At 38.6% G+C, this 18859-nt stretch overlaps 2 pseudogenes; one reads left to right on the plus strand and one right to left on the minus strand.

Moving 5' to 3' along the window:
• Positions 1–7534: 7534 nt before the first annotated feature.
• LOC123813267 lies at positions 7535–7642 on the minus strand (annotated as a pseudogene).
• Positions 7643–15505: 7863 nt separating this feature from the next.
• Positions 15506–18859, plus strand: LOC123812816 (annotated as a pseudogene).

Consider the following 18859-nt stretch of genomic DNA (forward strand, 5'->3'; position numbering starts at 1 on the left):
AAGTCCTCCAAAGAACAAATCATGCACAATCTCACTGCAAAAGGCATGCTTCTACCTAAAAAATAAATAAACTAACTAATTAATTAATTAAAAACAATAAAATAAAATAAAAATCACCATAGTTTCTAAGGGCTTAAGTAACTACATGTGAAATAAATTATATTTAAACATAATTTTTATTTATTTTTTTTAAAATATTTTATTTATTTATTTATTTTAGGGAGGGAAGGGAGGGGAGAGAGAGGGAGAGAGAGAGAGAGGAGAGAGAGAAACATCAATGTGCGGTTGCTGGGGGTTATGGCCTGCAACCCAGGAATGTACCCTGGCTGGGAATTGAACCTGGGAATCGAACCTGGGGACTTTGGTCCCCAGCCCGTGCTCAATCCACTGAGCTATGCCAGCCAGGGCTTAAACAATTTTTAAAAGGATAATTGTGTTTTATGCAGCAGATAACACTAAGGTAAAATATAGGTTTAGGTTATTATTTTTTTTTAATCCTCACCTGAGGATACATTCATTGATTTTAGAGAGAGGAAGGAAGGGAGAGAGAGAAACATTGATTGGTTGCCTCACATAATGCACCCCGACCAGGGATCAATCTCACAAACTAGGTATGTTCCCTGACCTGGAATGAAACCCATGACCTTTTGGTATGTAGGACAATGCTTCAACCAACTGAGTCACCTGGCCAGGGCTGATTTTTTTTTTCTAATAAGAAAATTGTATTTATTCAGAGGCATTTAGAACGTCAGCAAACCAACAGCAACTTTTTGGGGGGTGTTACAAAGTGGTATTCAATGAACAGAACAGCAATTAATCCATAGATGGTGCATCAAAGACAAAGGAATGTGAAAAACTATCATCCTTATATATAGGTAACTGATTTGTGCTATATACCAATAGGAACTTACTTTAAACTTCTATGCCAATTTACTACTCCTGTAGTGTACCAGGCAAGGTTAGTGGCTATTAAAAATACCACCAGGACAGAGCTAGCTAGCATTTAACACATTTGGTAGTTTGTTAATTATACCAAAATAATGCTGTACAGTTTAAAAACAAGTCTTGCTTAGCCTTACATTTCATCTTTTTCTCTTTAGAAGGAGTGAGTTGTATACAGAGAGGTTAATGCTTTATGGACCCAAAAAACTAGAACCAACTTATTTATCATCATCATCTCCTGTCTCCTCTTCATCTTCCGTCTTTTCATTTTTCTTGCTTTTTTTTTCTTACTTGATGACTCCCTTTTTTGCAGCATAGTCTTATGCAAGAATGTATTTTTCAAATTTTTCCTTTAGCTTAACAGCCTGATGAACACAGCTGTCATCTGCAGCAGTGTTATTCCACATCTCTCCCAGCTTCTTTGCAGCATCACCAATGGATAAACCTGGATGTTCTTTGATACATTTTCCTTCCTCTAGCAGACAGTCTTTCACCTCTCAGCACTTTTCAGAAAACTCTGACAAAGTGACTAAAGTATCTGGGTACTTTTTCGTGTGCTCCCCCCAGCACATTTGCAAAAAGAATGCATATGATGACATTCTGCTTCTCAGCTTCTTAGCATGTTCTTTGCCCATGTTTAGTTTTTTTTTCCCCTCAGTGAGGCACAAACTCACCCAGTGCCTGTCGGACTCTCACCTGCCCTGGTGATGTCTCTATGCAGTCATGTACTGCATTGGTTGTCAGTTTAGGGTATGATTTTAACAATTATGTAACATTAAGTAATAGAAGGCTTATGCACAATGTTTTTATGTTGTTACTTTTTTTTTCAGTTTGGGGAGTAAGAAATGGAATTTTAGTTATGATATTTCCCCAAGAATGTATCTTATATCTATATGCACAATTAACGCACAGTTCAGACTGTTTAGTTAAAAAGTATAAATATATAAATAATTATTTGATATAATGAAAATGGGCAGAACCAGGCTGTGGTTTTAACCAATCATTTATATAACTATTTCCTTAACATTAATAAGAGCCCTCCAAGAGTGACCAGTCAGTGATCCTAGCTTGCCTGGGACTTTCCTGGTTGTATTACTGAAAGTCCTTCGTTTTCTGGGAGCCACCTCATTCCTGGGCAATATGGAATGATTGATCACTCTATCAAATAAATAGTCCTTAGATTAGTGTTTCTCAATTACATTTTTGTGCTGAGGTACTAGTTTTTTAAAAGTTACAAAATTATTTATTAAAGAAATTATAATTTACCTTAAGAAAATCCAGATTGTAACTGGCCTCATCTCTTCAAAAAGCCAAAGTCAGTAAGACAAATAGAAATGAGGAGGAACTACAAGTAAGATAAAAAAGAGATACAAGAGGCTTCTGGTCAGGATGGCAGCATAGGTAAACAATATTTACCTCCTAAAACCACATCAAAATTACAACTCAACTACAGAACAACCGTCGTTTAGAACCACTTGAAATCTGCCTGAATGGAATGAAGTCCTACAACTAGAGAATTCTAGAAGAAGCTACATCAAGACTGGTATTGAAAAGGGCAAAAAAAAGCCCTGGCTGGTGTAGCTCAGTGGATTGAGCACGGGCTGCGAACCAAAGTGTCACAGGTTTGATTCCCAGTCAGGACACATGCCTGGGTTGGAGGCCATGACCCCCAGCAACCGCACATTGATGTTTCTCTCTCTCTCTCTCTCTCTCTCTCACCCCCTTCCCTCTCTAAAAATAAAATCTTTTTTAAAAAGGCACTCAGTAAATGTTGTTATAAAAAAAAGAAAAAGGCTAATAAGTCAGAACAAGGGGTATAGGGAAACAGATAGTTAAATAGTCAAGCAGTTTACAGCCATCTAGCAAATCACAAAACTCTACCTCCCCTAACTGTGGACTTTTAAGAGTAAATGGTTTATACTTCTCCTCAACCAGAGGGTAAATAGCTTAAATCACCCTACTCAGGGAGATAGATAACAGAAATCCAATTAGTGCCATTTGTGCCAACCACAAACCAGTATGGATAAAGTCAAAGAGATAAATTTCATTTTGGTGCACCAGCATAAAGCTGATGAATATTCTATTGAGATCTTCCCCTAGGACCTCCCCTAAAAACTCCCAAGGCAAAGGACCTAGTGCACACTCTTCCTCTTAGCTGACCTTAGCTTGCATCTCTCTGGAGGCCCCAGAGCCAGCACACCCAGTGGACAGCTTTAGACCACAACCAAGCACCACCATCCAATACCTCCACAAGTGACACTCTCAGGGGTGGACTAGGTGCCAGAGCCCTGTTGAAATAAGTCCTACACTGTAAGGGGGGCCCCCTGCACAGCTGATCCTCCATAGTGGTCAGAGGTCAATGGTCAGTGGTCACAGTCAGTCTCTGTAGCTGATCTGCCTGGGCATAAATCCCTCCCCCTGATATGCCAAGAGCACTCAAAACAAGTACAACAGGAGGGTGTACACAGCTGACAAGGGGCACATCTCAGGTGTACAGCTTGGGTAATAGGGGTGGCTGTGCCACTGGATCTTACAGAACACCTACTACATTAGGCTTTAGCAAGCCCAGGAGATGTAGCAGCTCTACCTGTGTAATACACAGAAACAAACACAGGGAGACTGCCAAGTGAGAAGACAAGGAAATGTTCCAAAATCAAAGTACAGAACAAAACTCCAGAAAAAGAACTAAACAAAACGAAGACAAGCAAATAGATGGAGAGTTCATAACACTGGTTTTAAGGATGCTCAATGAACGTAGAACTTCAGCATAAAAAATGATCAATCACAAATGAAGAATAATTTATAGGAAGAGTAGATGAAGCTGAGAATCAAATCAGCAATTTGTTTTCATATTTATTGTTTATTCTGTTACAGTTGTCCCACTTGTTTCTTTATAATATGAATAAAACCAACTGATGTCAGGGCATCAATTTAACTCAGAAAAAAAAAGCAATTTGGAATAAGGAAGCAAAAACACCAAATCAGAACAGCAAAAAGAAAAACAATCCCCCCAAAATGAGGATAGTGTGAGGAACCTCTAGGGCAACTTCAAGCATACCAACATTTGCATCATGGGATGCCAGAAGGAGAAGATAGCGAGCAAGAAAGTGACAATCTATTTGAAAATATAAGAACAGAAAACTTCCCTAACTTGATGAAAGAAATAGAGATGTAAATCCAGGATGTGCAGAGAGTTCCAAACAAAATGAACCCAAAGAAACCCACATGAAGACACATCGTAGTTAAAATGCAAAAGGTGAAAGACAAAGAGAGAATCTTAAAAGTAGCAAGAGAAAGCAGTTAGTTACCTACAACAGAGCTCCCATACAACTGTCAGTTGACTTCTCAACAGAAACTTCGCTGGCCAGAAGGAGTTGGCAAGGAATGTTCAAAGTGATGAAAAGGAAGGGCCTACAACCAAGATTACTCTACCCAGCAAAGCTTTCATTTAAAATCCATGGACAGATAAAGAGCTTTCCAGACAAGAAAAAGTAAAAGAGTTCACCACCCCCCAAAACAGTATTATATGAACTGTTAAAGGGTCTTCTTTAGGAAGAAGAAAAAACAAAAATAAAAAATATGAACAACAAAATGGCAAAAATACCTATCAACAAAAAATCTAAAAAAGTAAATGAACAAGCAGAACAGAAACAAACTCATAGATACAGAAAACATTTTGATGGTTGCCAGATGAGAGAAGAGTTGGGGGAATAGGTAGAAAAAATGAAGGGAATAAGTACAAATTGGTTGTGGCAGAATAGTCATCATGGGGATGTAAAGTACAGCACAGGGAATATGGTCAATAATATTCTAATATGTATGGTGTCAGAAGGGTGCGAGTTTTATTGGGATGATCACTTAGTAAGTTATGTAATGTCTAATCACGGGTATACACTGAAACTAATATAATAATATATGTCAACTGTAAATGAAAAATTTTAAATAATTTTAAAGAAAGATATGGAGACATCTTAACCACTTGCAATGCTTAGATCTTAACTGGATCTTGGTTTTTAAAAATCTATAAAAGATTTTTGAGGTACAGTTAAGGGAATTTAGATATGGACTAAATATTAGTTATATAATGGAATAATTACTAAATTTTGTAGGGTCAAAATTATATGACTATAAAAGGAGAATGTCATTATATTAATGTACAGTCTTAAATATGTAGAGGTAAAGTTGATATTTGCAACATATTCAGATGTTTCTGTAGGAAAGAAATATTTAAAAAAAATTTTACTTATTGATTTTAGAGAGACAGGAAGTAGGGGGAAGAGAGAGAGAAAGAGAGAGACATAAATTTGTTGTTCCACTTAATTGTGCATTCTTTGGTTGATCCTTGTATGTGCCCTGCCTGAGGATTGAACCTACAACTTGACTTATGAGGACAATGCTCTAACCAACTGAACTACCTGGCCAGAGCTGGAGAAAGAAATATTTTTATAATGCATAGATAAAACAAAGTTAGCAAATATTAACAATTGTTCAATCTAGGGTACTTGAGTGTTCATTGTACTATTCTTTTTTTTTTCAGTTGATTGATTTTAGAGAGAGAGAGAGAGAGAGAAGCATTGATTTGTTGTTCTGCTTCTTTATGCATTCCTTGGTTGATTTTCATATGTGCCCTGACCAGGGATTGAACCCACAACCTTGGTGTATCTGGATGATGCTCTCTAACCAACTGAGCTAAACAGCCAGGGCTTATTTTCCTTTCCATTGAACTTTGCTGTACTTTAAGACCATTTATAAATGAAGTTGGGAAAAAAGAGTAAAGATTTAACTGTCATTACCATAACTAGTGGTCAAATTTTCATATCATTGATACAAGACACTCAGATATTGTAGAGCTCTCAATTTGATGCAAACTGAAATATACAAATTATCTATGATGTGTTCTAGCCAAAAATAGATACCTTATTGTTATTAGACCTTTAGGCAAAACTTACAGTTTACATTAACATAGGAGATATAGGGACCACACCTGAGGGACACCATAAAGAAATAACCAGAAAAATTCAGAAGACGGATGTTTTCCCAGATAGCTGTCCTGATCTTTTCAACAAATTTGTATCATGAGAAAAGGGACTGTTTTGGTTAAAAGAGATTTAAGATATATAATCAGAATCAGTGTATGACCATACCACCCTGAACGCTCCTGATCTCATCTGATCTCAGAAGCTAAGCAGAATCGGGTCTGGTTAGTACTTGGATGAGAGAATCAATACCTGTTTCTGTATTGGACCCTGAATTAGGCAGACAAGCTGCAAAGGATATTTTGAGACAACTGGAAAGATTTGAATTCAGATGAAATGAAAATTGATTGCCTTGGAAGGTAAAGAGTGTTAAGTGAAAAACCATGTCACAAAGAGTATTTAGAGTGTGTTCTCACTTTGATAAAATACATGTAGTGTGTACATGTGGTTAATAAGATGTAAAAGGTTACCTACTCCATGTTATCATGTATAATCTCTGGATGATGGCATTTATGCTGGGTTTTTTTCTTGTTTTTGCTTAGCTGTGTTTTAAATTTTTCTATAGTGTTCATGGTAACTGCTTTTGTAGTTTTTCTTTTAAAGAATTAAAAAGATAAACATCTTAATGAATGCACATTTTGAAAGTGCTGGCAACACATTTTTATTAATAGGATATCTTTAAGCTATCTATGACCAAAATGTTTAGCAAATTTTCAGTGCTAGCATTTATCTGAATTTTTGGATATATTCCTCATGAGACTGATGTGCCTGCCTGCTGTATTTCAAAACACGTTTAGCTTCAGTGTTGGGAAGACAGACTAAAATCTGTTTGTTTGTTTTTACCGTTCTTACTTTCCACTTTAATAAACTAGAAAAAAGAAGAAGAAACTAAACAAACCTGAAGCAAGGACAAAGGAAGAAAGTAATAAAGACAAAAAAATGAAAACTGAGAAATACTGTCATAGAGAAAAATCAATGAAACCCAAAGCTAGAAAAGCTCTTTTTTTTTCTTTTTTACAGTCAAAAGTTTACTTAGAAAGTCACAAAGTGCCCTAGAAGTAAGCCCTGGAAGAAGGCCACATAGCCAAGTGGCCTATGTGGGCTCAGGAAACAAGTTACAGAGGTAAAATAAGGGCCATTGGAGCTTAGAAAAAAGAAAGGCAAAGAAGCCCTGGCCGGGTGGCTTGGTTGGAGCATCATCCTATACACCAAAAGGATGTGGGTTGGATCCCTGGTCTGGGTACATACCTAGGTTATAGGTTTGATCCCTGGTTGGTGCCTGTACAGGAGGCAGCCAATTGATGTTTCTCTCTCACATTCATGTTTCTCTCTCTCTCTCTCTCTAAAATCAATAAAAACGTATCCTTGGGTGAGGGTTTAAAAACAAAAGTGGTATTTAAAAAAAGGAAGGAGGGAAGGAAGGAAGGAAGGAAGGTAGGAAAGAAAAAGAAAAGAAAGAGAAAGAAAGGAAAAGAGAAAAAAGAAAAGAAAAGTAAAAGGAAAGGAAAGAAGAAGAAAGGCAACAAAAACACTCCTGGGGGAAGGAGGAGTGTATAGGCACAGGTCTGCTTCAGAGAGAGAGAAAGAACACTCTGATCTATAAAATCTTAACCTCCCCAAAACCATGGTTAGCTACCAAGAAGCAGGTGGCAATGCCTTCACAGTATGCATGTTAGGCACGATCCTGTCAGAGAAGGCTAACCTTTTCTCCTTTCATACAGCACTGAAATCTTAGAGATAAGTAATAGATTGCTATATTTTGAGCAATGGCCAAGAACATACAGGAAAAAGCAAATAGCTTTTACAATGGGATTTCCGTGCAACAGCTTCAGGAGGTCATTTTTACCATAAGAGCCTCCTCTTGTGGAAAAAAGAGGCCCCACTATATACAGCAAACAAATTTCCATACTGGAAGTCATCTCTGCCACTGTTTTTTATGGAGGGAAAAACAGGGAAAAAAGACTAATTAGAGATATATTTTGGAGGTAGAATAGACAAAAATACATGCAAGTGAAAAATAATATAGTTAGCCAGAGGATTATTTAATTTTGGACATATTTGAGGTCATTATTTCATGGTGCAGAACTGGAAAGTATAGCATAGGGTGAATAGGAAAATGAAAAGACTCCTCCTTATTTACTTCCTAGGTAGCTACAAAGGGGAGAAGACTGCTTTCTGGCATAGACTGTACTGTATATACATTTGTCATCACTAAATGCAGGTGATTGTAATGCATTTCTTCCACACTGGGTGTTGTATCCTAGTTAATCCAGATATGTCACTTCTTTTAGTTCCTTTCTTCAGGACTCAAAGAGCTTACAGAAGAAAGCAAGCAAGCATGCAGCTCTCTTATGACTTGAAACTAAGTAGAAGTTTAGATTTTTCTTTACTTCCTTAGAAGTTTAGATCTGGAGTGAAGACCCCCTCTTCCCAGACCTCTTGCCAGCCTTCTTATACTTAGCCAAGGAATATGGAATATGTCTCACCTGGGCATACCTACCTCAGCTTCTGTATGGGGGCAGGGGCTGAAAAGTAGAATTATGCTTGGAGAACCCAGGGCAATAGTTTACCTGCCCTGGTTTAAGGGTGCCACATATCAGCTTGATTTGAAAGAGTCATGAATACTTTTGAGAAGTACTTTCCCAACTCAGAAATACTGCAATTTCTCTTATGCAGCTAACTATAGAATTATTAAGATTAAACTCTGGTTTTTGACTCAGAGATGGCTCAACTCTTCTTTGCTATTTCTGTGACTTTAAGTGCTTCCCTTGGGTTCTTTATTTTTGTTAGTCCCCTCACTAATAACATTCCTTATACTAATTTGGACCTTTCATTTAAGATCCATAATTGCTTCCCAAAAGTTAATTAAGCCCCAGAAACTCCCAGGCTTAGAGAGTTTACTAACTAAAAGTAGAGTCCAGTGATTTCTGGCAATTTTACATAGAGACTACAAGTAAGATGGCTTTCTCCCACCTCACCAAAGCACATGACTAAAGAAAAAGATTTTTGTAAAATAGTCATGTGTAGCTTTCCTGTTAAATTAGGGAGACCCTTTAGTCCATTGGAAAGAGGAGATGACTAAGTAAAATGACACTTGTCTATTTCTTTCTTGCTTCCAAGGTGACCCAGAAAGTACTCTCCCCCATCCTCTGCTGTGATTGATGCCTTTTGTTCCCAGACCAAATTGTTTTTTATAGCCCACCCCCTGCCAGCACTTTCCAAAGTGCCACTGCCATCAGCTCCAGAGGGAGCCCCATCCTCAGGCTTCCTGGCCAGCAGCTGCACTGTGATGGCAGGGAGCACAGAATGGGGGGAGAAAGCAGCTTGCAGACAAATGGGCAGCTGATCAGACCAACAGCCCCATCACTAGAATAATTTTTTTTAAATCCTTTTTTTTTTTTTTTTACTTGCCTCATCTGTATTTCTTGGCTGAGGTGGGGGAATGTGCTTTGGAAAATTAGGGCTTCATGTGGTGTATCAAAGCAGCCTCAAACTCCCCACTCTTTTTTTTTTTCAAACTAACTCTGCTTATTCAGTCCAATATTATCAAGTAATTACAGTCTTTACAGATATTAAAAGCATAATAAGGAAATATTATGAACAACTTTATGCCAATAAATATGACAAATTAGATGGAATAGACAAAGCCCTTGAAAGACATAAACTACCAACAATGGGTTAACCTAACCTGCAATTTCTGGATCCTTGTTTAAAATTGTCTGTCATCAGAATGTGGATCTTTTTTAGTGTACAACTCTTTCTTTCTTTTTTTTTTTTTTTTTGGAGCAGCTCTACTGAGTTTCAGTAGCGTTCTTAAGTCTTCTACTAGAATCTGGGGACAAGTTTTCTAATTATGGGTTGGAGAGAGTTAGGCTGTTTTATAAGAATAAGCATCTTAAGGACTAATAAATCTTAATCAGGACTGTAAGATTCTGATCCTTCTGGGTGGCCTTTATGTTGGGGCCAGAATGACAACCTCTCTGGACTTTATCTAGTGTTCCTGGTCCTTGCTAATGTGAGAACATTCAAGGAATCTTTAACATATATATGTGGTTTAGAGCCTTTTGCACCATAAAATGGTTAGACAAGGACCAATATAAAACAATCAGCCTACAATGAGACTGAAGTTTTGGAAACAAGCACATCCTTTTCAGTGGTGCTTGTTTTTATAATGTGTCATTTAGCAAATGGACTGTGAAGAACTGGTCATGCCAAACTTCTAACCATCCAGATGACTGGCTACAGACTAAACACCCCAGTGAAAATTTTGACTTTAAAGCTTCAATCTTTCAAAGTTCAATTAAAATAAAATGCTATATTTAAGAGGATCTCCAAGTTCTAGTCCACTTTAACTTGTGTGCACCTTTTCAGAGATACAGGTTCAACACATAAATGGCAAGCCATTATGAATTCCTTCATGCCTCTCATGGATGGTTTGAGAAAACAGTAATATTTGAAACCACTGTGATCTTTGTAGTGAGACACAATATACTAACTAGGCAAAAATGTAATATTGTCAGGGTATTATCCCATTGGTGAAATCACATTGTTACAGCCCTCTTTCTGGGGCTAATATGGCAGGCCCCAACCTGAACACACCATTGTATGTAGGAAGCCAAATCCTTTGTTTTACTTTCCTATAGTCAGGGTGCTCCACCTGCCCTCCTCTCTCAGCTCCTCAGTAGTTACCTATCTCTGAAGCCGTCTGAGCTGGCCTTTTCACTGGATTCTGTGCCCTTGCATCTTTTCGTAATATAATAAATACTTTTCTTCCTTTTTATAGTTCTAGTTTTTTGAAAGTCTCTTCATCCTTTTCTCTGCCCCTTTCTTGATCATTTCCCTTTATCTTTTTTCTAAGACCATTATATTTTTGTTTGCATTTATTAATTGTAAGCTATATTGATTCATTTTTTTTTAAATTAAGTATAGTTAAGCCCTGGCTGGTGTAGCTCAGTGGATTGAGCACGAGCTGGGAACCAAAGTGTCCCAGGTTCGATTCCCAGCCAGGGTACATTCCTGGGTTGCAGGCCATAACCCCCAGCAACCGCACATTGATGTTTCTCTCTCTCTCTCTCTCTATCTCCCTCCCTTCCCTCTCTAAAAATAAATATAAATAAATAAAATCTTTAAAAAAAAAAGGTGATTTCAACCTCTTTCATCTTTAAAAAAAAATTAAGTATAGTTAACCCTGGCCAGGTGGCTCAGTTGGTTGGAGCATTGTTCCTTGCACCAAAAGGTTGTAGGTTCAGTCCCAGGTCAGGGCACATACCTAGGTTGTGGGTTCAAACTCTGCTGGGGGTGTGTATAGGAGGCAACCAATTGATGTTCCTCTCTTTCTCTTTTCCCCTTCCTTTCTCAAAAAAAAATCAATAAAACATATCCTTGGGTAAGGATTAAAAAATTAAAATAAGTATAGTTGACATATACAGTGGGGCAAAATTAGGTTTATAGTTGTTCATATGGAAAACAGTAAAATAACAAATAATAATGTAAGAATAAACTCTGTGTTTTGCATACTCACAATTGTATACCTACTTCTGCCCTACCCTGTACAATATTCTATTAGTTTCAAGTGAGTGTGGCATTCCTGACCTCCATGTAGGCTGCTATAATGATTTTGAAATTATGAAATACATCACAGAGTGATGGAGTTTAAAACAGTGTGCTAACATCCTTTCTTCCTGTTCTGGTTGGCCAGGAGACTCAAGCTGAGCGGATAATGCCTGTATTGAAAACAGGTTTGCTACTTCCATTGGGCAGCTAGGTTTGAAATTAATTCTATTTTGTGACAATCAACAAATACTTATTGAGTATCTAGTGTATACCTAATATAGTGAACAAATATTTTATATTTGTTAGCCTGGTATTCAGGGTTCCCAGAGACTGACCAGTGCTTATCTTTCCAACCTTATCCCCCCAGAACCTGCCTTTAAGGGCACTGCTGTAGCTAGAGTGGTCTATTTGCTCCCCTTGCTCATTTCTACTTCTGTACACTTGCTAAAGTCATTCTCTTTTCTTACTTCTCCCCCATATCACAAATACTGGCTGGCAGCATGGAGAATTGAGGGAGAAAGAGAGGGAGGGAAACATCAATGTGTGGTTGCCTCTCAAGCGCCCCCTACAGGACCTGTCCCGCAACTCAGGCTTGTGCCCTGACTGGGATCCAACTAGCAATCCTTTGGTTCACAGTGTGGTACTTAATCCATTGAGCCACACCAGCAGGGCAGCCTTTCCTACTCTTTTATGCTATCGCTAGCCTAGAAGATAATATCCTGTAATTTTGCTCTAATACATGCTTATCTCTTGTGCCTATGAACTACTCATGGTTAATTTCTGACTTCTTTGGTGCTTAATAATAACTCCTTTGATATAACATAGTGGACAACATGGTGAAATGGCCTTTGGAAACAGCAAAGCAGTTTTTTTTTTTTATCACAACTCCATGACTTCCTAGCTCTGTGACTATGGTAAGTGTTGCTTACTCTTGCTCATTCTGTTTCCTCCTCTGTAAGCTGGGATAACTAGTGAGAGTGCAGACCTTGTGGGCTGTTGGGAGGGTTAAGTGTGATGATATATGTAAAAGTACCTGACAGTGCCTGGTGGCAGAGAGTAAGCACTCAATGTTAGCTTTTATTGTTTACCTCTTGTATTTTTAACTTTGCATATGGATTATGTTCCCATCATTAGTAGAAGTATTACTGTCTGCTGTTCCTATTATGTGCCAAGCACCATGTTAGGCACTTTCACCTATATTATCTTACTTTATCCTCAAACAATCTTGAGGTTAAAGTGGTTTGATGTAGAGGCCATAATTAGGAATTAATTAGAGCCAGAGTTTTGAACTAATTATACTTGTTTCTAAAGCCTTTCCATTACATCATGGTGCTATTTCACAGACATGGGAAACTTCTCATATTCCTCATAGGGCTAAGTGTTGGGTATAAATCAAATTTATTTACCTCATGGATTTATTGTGTATAAATCAAGGTAGTGAAATTTGGAGCTTTACTTGGTTAGTGCTCTTGCTTTTTCATGGTCGATAACCACAGGTTCTTGTCCTTCACCACTAGAAAGCACCACCAAATCCCCTTCATTCTCTATATTACTAGAAGTGTTAATGCCTTTATGTACACTTAACTACTACTTGCTCTTGCTCATCTGCTTAAAAGTAAACTTGGCCATTTGATTTTAAACCACCTAATTCAACCCCTTTGTTTATACTTGAAGCAAATGAGACTCAGGATAGCTGAGACACACCCAAGGGCGCATGGGAAGCTGATGGCTGGTGATCCAGGTTCCTGGCTCACATCCAGAGTGCCACTCATTACATCAGGGAGCCCCTTGAGAAGCAGTACTTGAAGGCATTGTTGTCACAAGCAGCTGAGAACCTCAAACTGCAGTCTTATTTGTGGGGTTACTATAATAGTAAACCCTTTTTAAATATAATATACAAATAAGCTTCCTTCAGCACAAAGTTCAAATTAGTGAAACCTAATCATAAGACTATGTATACATGAGGAACATCTGACTGTTGCTACTTTACAGGCTACATATTTCTAGAAACCAAAGTAGTTCTAATTTATTCTGTATGGCAATTGGCACAGGACATATCTGAAAGCCAGAACTGTCAAGATAGAGAAATTTAGAGGTTCAGAATAGAATTTTAAAATTTGTGAATATCTAAGGCAATCTAATCCAATCCATTGCTTTTTATAATAAGGAGATTGAAGCTCAGGGAGTAATTGCCTGGCATTGTAGCAAAATTTGTAGCATAATCAGCATCACAAAACTGAATTGCCTTCCTATATTACCTGAAAATCAAACTGGGTTTATTGTCACAGAAGATTGCAGGAATAAATCCTTTGGGGGAAAATATAAGACAACCTTTAGGGAACTAAAATTAAACATTACTTTATTTCTCTTGGAACATGAATCCATTATTATTCAGGCAAATTTATTACATGCACAGATTTTCTTGGCTCTTTGATCATCCTTTGTGTTTTTGGTAGAATTGTGTTTTTTTCCATCAGAAATATAATAATTCAGAAAGAGAGAAAAATGAAATTTTCTTAGCTAATGGAAACTTTGAAAACTCCAGATTCTGGACATGGAGAAGAATCAGAATGGACTTGGACCATCCTCTAATTATTTTCTCATGTCTTAGTCATTGTGGCAACAAAAGTGCCTGGCTATTCAGTAGAATTTTAACAATTTTTTCATCTTCACTGTTTTCTTTAGGTTGTAGGTTATGTAGATACACATATTGGAGCCCAGGAATTAAGAAATTGTGTATTATTTTTTTAAAGGTAGACCATGTTTTTTTCTTTTTTTTTTAGTTGATTTTAGCAAGGGGAGAGAGAGAGAGAAAAGGAGAGAGGGAGAGAGAGAGACCTCGATCTTAATTTGGTGTTCCACTTATCTATTCATTCATTGGGTGATTCTTGTTTGTGCCTTGACCGGTGATCTAACCCACAACTTTGGGGTGTCAGGAGCTGATGCTCCAACTCACCGAGCCACCTGGCCAAGGCTAATTACTGTTATTTTTTAAAGAAAATTTGTTCTTTCCAGTTTGTGTTTCTATAGATTCTAGCCAGATTTTTCTATCACGCCTTACTACTGGGCCAGGCTGAAGAAATCAGGCTGAGAAGGAAGATTATATGACACAATGGGGCAATACATCCATTCCCTCAGCCCAGTCCTGTGCTTCAACCCTGGAAATAATTTAGAATCAACCTCAGGAAACTGGAGAGTGTGGGAAGCTCATGAGGAGTGAGATGGTGCCAGGCTTGAAGGATCTTATGAAGCTCCCTGCCAAACCGGCCTGGGATTAACCCCATCGGTTCCCAGCCAGAGCTCTTCCAGCTGACTTGCTCTCCTGTTAATCTATGGAATTGACCAACTGAGTTTGACCGTGACTGTCTTTGTTTTGCAAAACGAAATTGGTAAGGCAGGCCTCATGCTGACTGACTGAAAGGTGTCATCAACCCAATTCAAGGGGTGCCACAAAAGCAAGGAAATGAAACTTCAATTTCCTCCTCATGTTAATGATAGCTTATCATATGGATTATGACCCCTATGCAGCTCAGGGCAAAGTATTTTATTGCTTTTTTTGTGAACACCAATAAACCATTCTCTTCTTCCACGTTTTCCTCTGACCCTCATTCCCATCCCACCCCTGATTAAGGCTTATTGGAAAGGGCAGTTCTCTGTTGTCAACCAAAGCCTTCGTTTTTACCCCCACCAACCTGTCATGGTTTTACATTTATTCTAGGAAGCACACGATTTATTAAGAGACAAAACAGAAACAAATAGGAGAGTGTGTAGAGAGCCATTCTGGCTTCAGAGCTCCTCTCACTACTTCCTTTGCTTCAGTTCTGGGCGGGACAGACATTGACTGCTTTGATCCCTGTGTTCCCACTGCCCCTGCATACACCTCCACTAGGATGTTTATCACACCACATAATTATAGGCACAGGTGTGCTTTCCATCTTGATTAGAAGGGACTATGTCCCTTCATCTTTGTGTCCCCAGCAAGCACCTAGCATAGTCCCTGACCCATAGAAGGCATTCATTGGATGAATAGAGTGATGGAGGCCTGCCACAAAGGTTAGCTCATCTGTTTCTCTACCTGCCAGAAGTCTGTACCTACCTATGCCCAGAATAAAAATGAGGTTTAGTTGCTCAGCTTCCTCTTCGGGCACTTGTGGATATTAAGAGAGATGCAGTATTTTTGAGGACTTGGACCTGTGCCCTCTCCCCTTTACTTCCTACTCTTCTTAGGAAATTTCATTTACTCCCATGGCTTCAGAAACTATCTCTATATTGGTGATTCCTAAATTTCCATCTCCATTTCAAATTTCTTCTCTAATTTGTTATCCAGCTTTCCCAGATTTAATAGCCAAGTAAGTGCCTGCTTAATATTTCCATTTGCATGTCTCAGAAAAATTTCAAAGTTAACATACCTAAAATGGATCTCTTGATTCCCATCTTTCCATTAGCCGCACTCTGGTTCTCTCTCTTATTGCCCATGTCCATAAATGACACCACCTGCCACTCAGTCACTAAAGCTAGAAAACTGGAAATTATCTTAGATCACCTACCACATTCAATCCATCAACAAATTTTGTTGGTTCTACCTCTTTTATACATACTGTTCATCTTCCCTCATCTCTCCATTCACTGTCTCTACCTTAGTCCAGGCCACCATCAACTCTTGCCCAGCCTAATACAATTGCATCCTTGCCTTTAGGCCTCTACACTTGCCTCTCTCCAGTTCATTTTCCATAAAGCAGGCAGTATGAATTTTCTTACAAAAAAAATAGGATCCTATCACTATCTGCCTAAAATATTTTTTGTTAAAGATTTTATTTATTTATTTGTAAAGAGGGGAAGGGAGGGAAAAAGAGAGGAAGAGAAACTTCAATGTGTGGTTGCCTCTCAAGTGTCCCCTACTGGGGACCTGGCCTGCAGCCCAGGCATGTGCCCTGACTGGGAATCAAACTGTCCTCCCTTTGATTCAGAAGCCTACACTCAACCACTGAGCCACACCAGCCAGGCTGCTTAAAATCTTTTAATTGCTTCTCATTTCTCTGCAACAAAACTCTGACATTTTACCACAACCTGCTGAATCTTGCATGATCTGACCTCTGCTTACTTTTCTAAGCTCCTCTCGTGCCACCACATGCAAACCATGCTCCAGTGACATCAAACTTGGATCATGTCCTGGAATTTTCCAAGCTGTTTTCTGCTTGGGCCTTATTGCTCGTTGATGCTTCTCTTTGGAATATGCTGTCCTGCAGCTCTTATAACTGCTTCCTGTTCATCCTTTAGGTATTGGCTTAAATGTCAACTTTACAGAGAACCTTCTCTGACTATTTTTCTAAAGATATTGCTGCTTTACTGTAAGAACTGCACTAATTTTGTCATGACACTTATCTAAATCTGTAATTAATTATTTATTTATTTATTAGTTGATTGTATATGTCCTTCATGAGGGCAGAGACCTTGTCTTTGTCAAGAACTTCCTCACCCATTGCATTAGTGCTATCTGTGCCTGTGTAGGCCTGTGCCTACTTATTGAGTAGATTCTCAATACATATTTATTAAATGAATTGATGGATGAAGGGGGCTATAAATAGGGGACTGTATAATTATTATCAACTTTTCAGAGTGGAAGGAAGCACAATTACAAGTACACTTGGGATAACAGGCATATACCATGAATAGAAGAAGCACTGGGTTTTCAGAAATACCAGAAGTCCAGGTGACTCTGATTTTGTGCCCTACAACATTTTTATTCAGGTAATGCAAAGTTAAGATGAATACCGAGGAAGGGAAGAAGGCGTATGTGCAGTGAAGGGTAGTGTAGTAGGGGGAATGGGCTGACTTTTTCCTTTGCCTTGAGCTTAAATGGTAATGGTGTGTTTGGGAACCTCATATATTTTCTTTCTTTCTTTCTTTCTTTCTTTCTTTCTTTCTTTCTTTCTTTCTTTCTTTCTTTCTTTCTTTCTTTCTTTCTTTCTTTCTGCTTTCTTGCTTTCCTTCTCTCTCTCTCCCCTCCCCCTCCTCCTCCTTCTTCTCTTTCTTCTTCACCTTCTTCCTCTTCTTCTCTTCCTCCTCCTTCTCCTCCTTCTTCTCCCTTTTCCCTCCCTCTCTCTCTCTCTCATTTTTAAATATAGCACATCCAAGCTCTTCCCCATCAGGTACCTGTCTGAATTACTGCCCAGCTGATTGGTCCTAAGATTAGTATAGAGCCTCCCAAAGCAGAGGATCTAGGGGTTGCTTGAACTTGGAATTAGGAGACCTGAGATCTATCTTCAACTCCTTTAAGTAGTCAAATGACCTTGGGCAAATTGTTTTTCCTCTTCTGAAAGGTGAAAAGATTGTAGGGGATGATTTCTAAGGTCTCTTCCTCTTCCTCTAATATCTCATAACACCTTTGGGCAAGATTGTTTAATGTCTGGAGAGCACTAATCACCCATCCCATGCAGGGTGTTGTAAGAGGCTTGCAGAGGTACTGAGAGGGGTGATATGACCCTCCTTCTGAGGAGACTTGTCAGCCCTATTGTTGAGATATAAAAAATATATATAATGCCTAGATATCAAAGGCAGTGATATTTGGATTCTATCAGACAAAAGGCAGGCAATATCAAGGAGCAGATAAACCTCAAGGAGGAAGTGTTTGGGGTTGGAGAGGCAGTAGGTAGGACAAAGGTATTTTGGAGAAGGAAACGGTCTCAACTGGGATACAGACATTGCATAGGAACAATATATGCAAGGAATTGTCATAACCTGGCCTGCCTGGAACTGAGGAAGCAGGGGTAAAATTGGAAAAGCAAGTTGGGAGAAGTTATCTCTGGGAAGGATAGTGGGCTGGGGGAAGAACGGAATGAAGGTGATTATTTACTTTTTGGCCTATTTACTTCTAAATTGTTTGAATTTTATGAGAATATATTCATAGAACAAATTTTTTTAATGTTACAGTAGGATAGTATCAACTTTAGGAGACTTAAAATGTCTGGCCACCCCGGAAGTTGATGCCTGGTGCCTGATCGAGTGGTGCCTGCCAAGGGTGTTGCCTCCGAGAGCTGGATGGCTGGCCTCAAGAACGGATCAACACGCCTTTGGCTAGAGATTCACTACATCCGTCCTTGCAAGAGGAAAAGAAAAAACATAAAAAGAAACAACTAGTTCAAAGTCCAAATTCTTATTTTATGAATGTAAAGTGCCCAGGCTGCTAGAAGATCACCACAGTTTTCAGCCATGCTCAGACAGTGGTTCTCTGTGTAGGTTGTTCAGCAGTGTTGTGCCAGCCGACAGAAGGAAAGGCTAGACTCACAGAAGAGTGTTCATTTAGAAGAAAGCAACACAGCTTCCTGAATTTCTGTGGTATCACAGAAAGCTTTATCAGTTCAGTAATTCTACTTAATCTGCCAAGATAA

Source organism: Phyllostomus hastatus, unplaced genomic scaffold (assembly GCF_019186645.2).
Source record: "Phyllostomus hastatus isolate PE091 unplaced genomic scaffold, TTU_PhHast_1.1 phas_contig_150, whole genome shotgun sequence".
In the NCBI taxonomy this organism is placed as follows: Eukaryota; Metazoa; Chordata; class Mammalia; order Chiroptera; family Phyllostomidae; genus Phyllostomus; species Phyllostomus hastatus.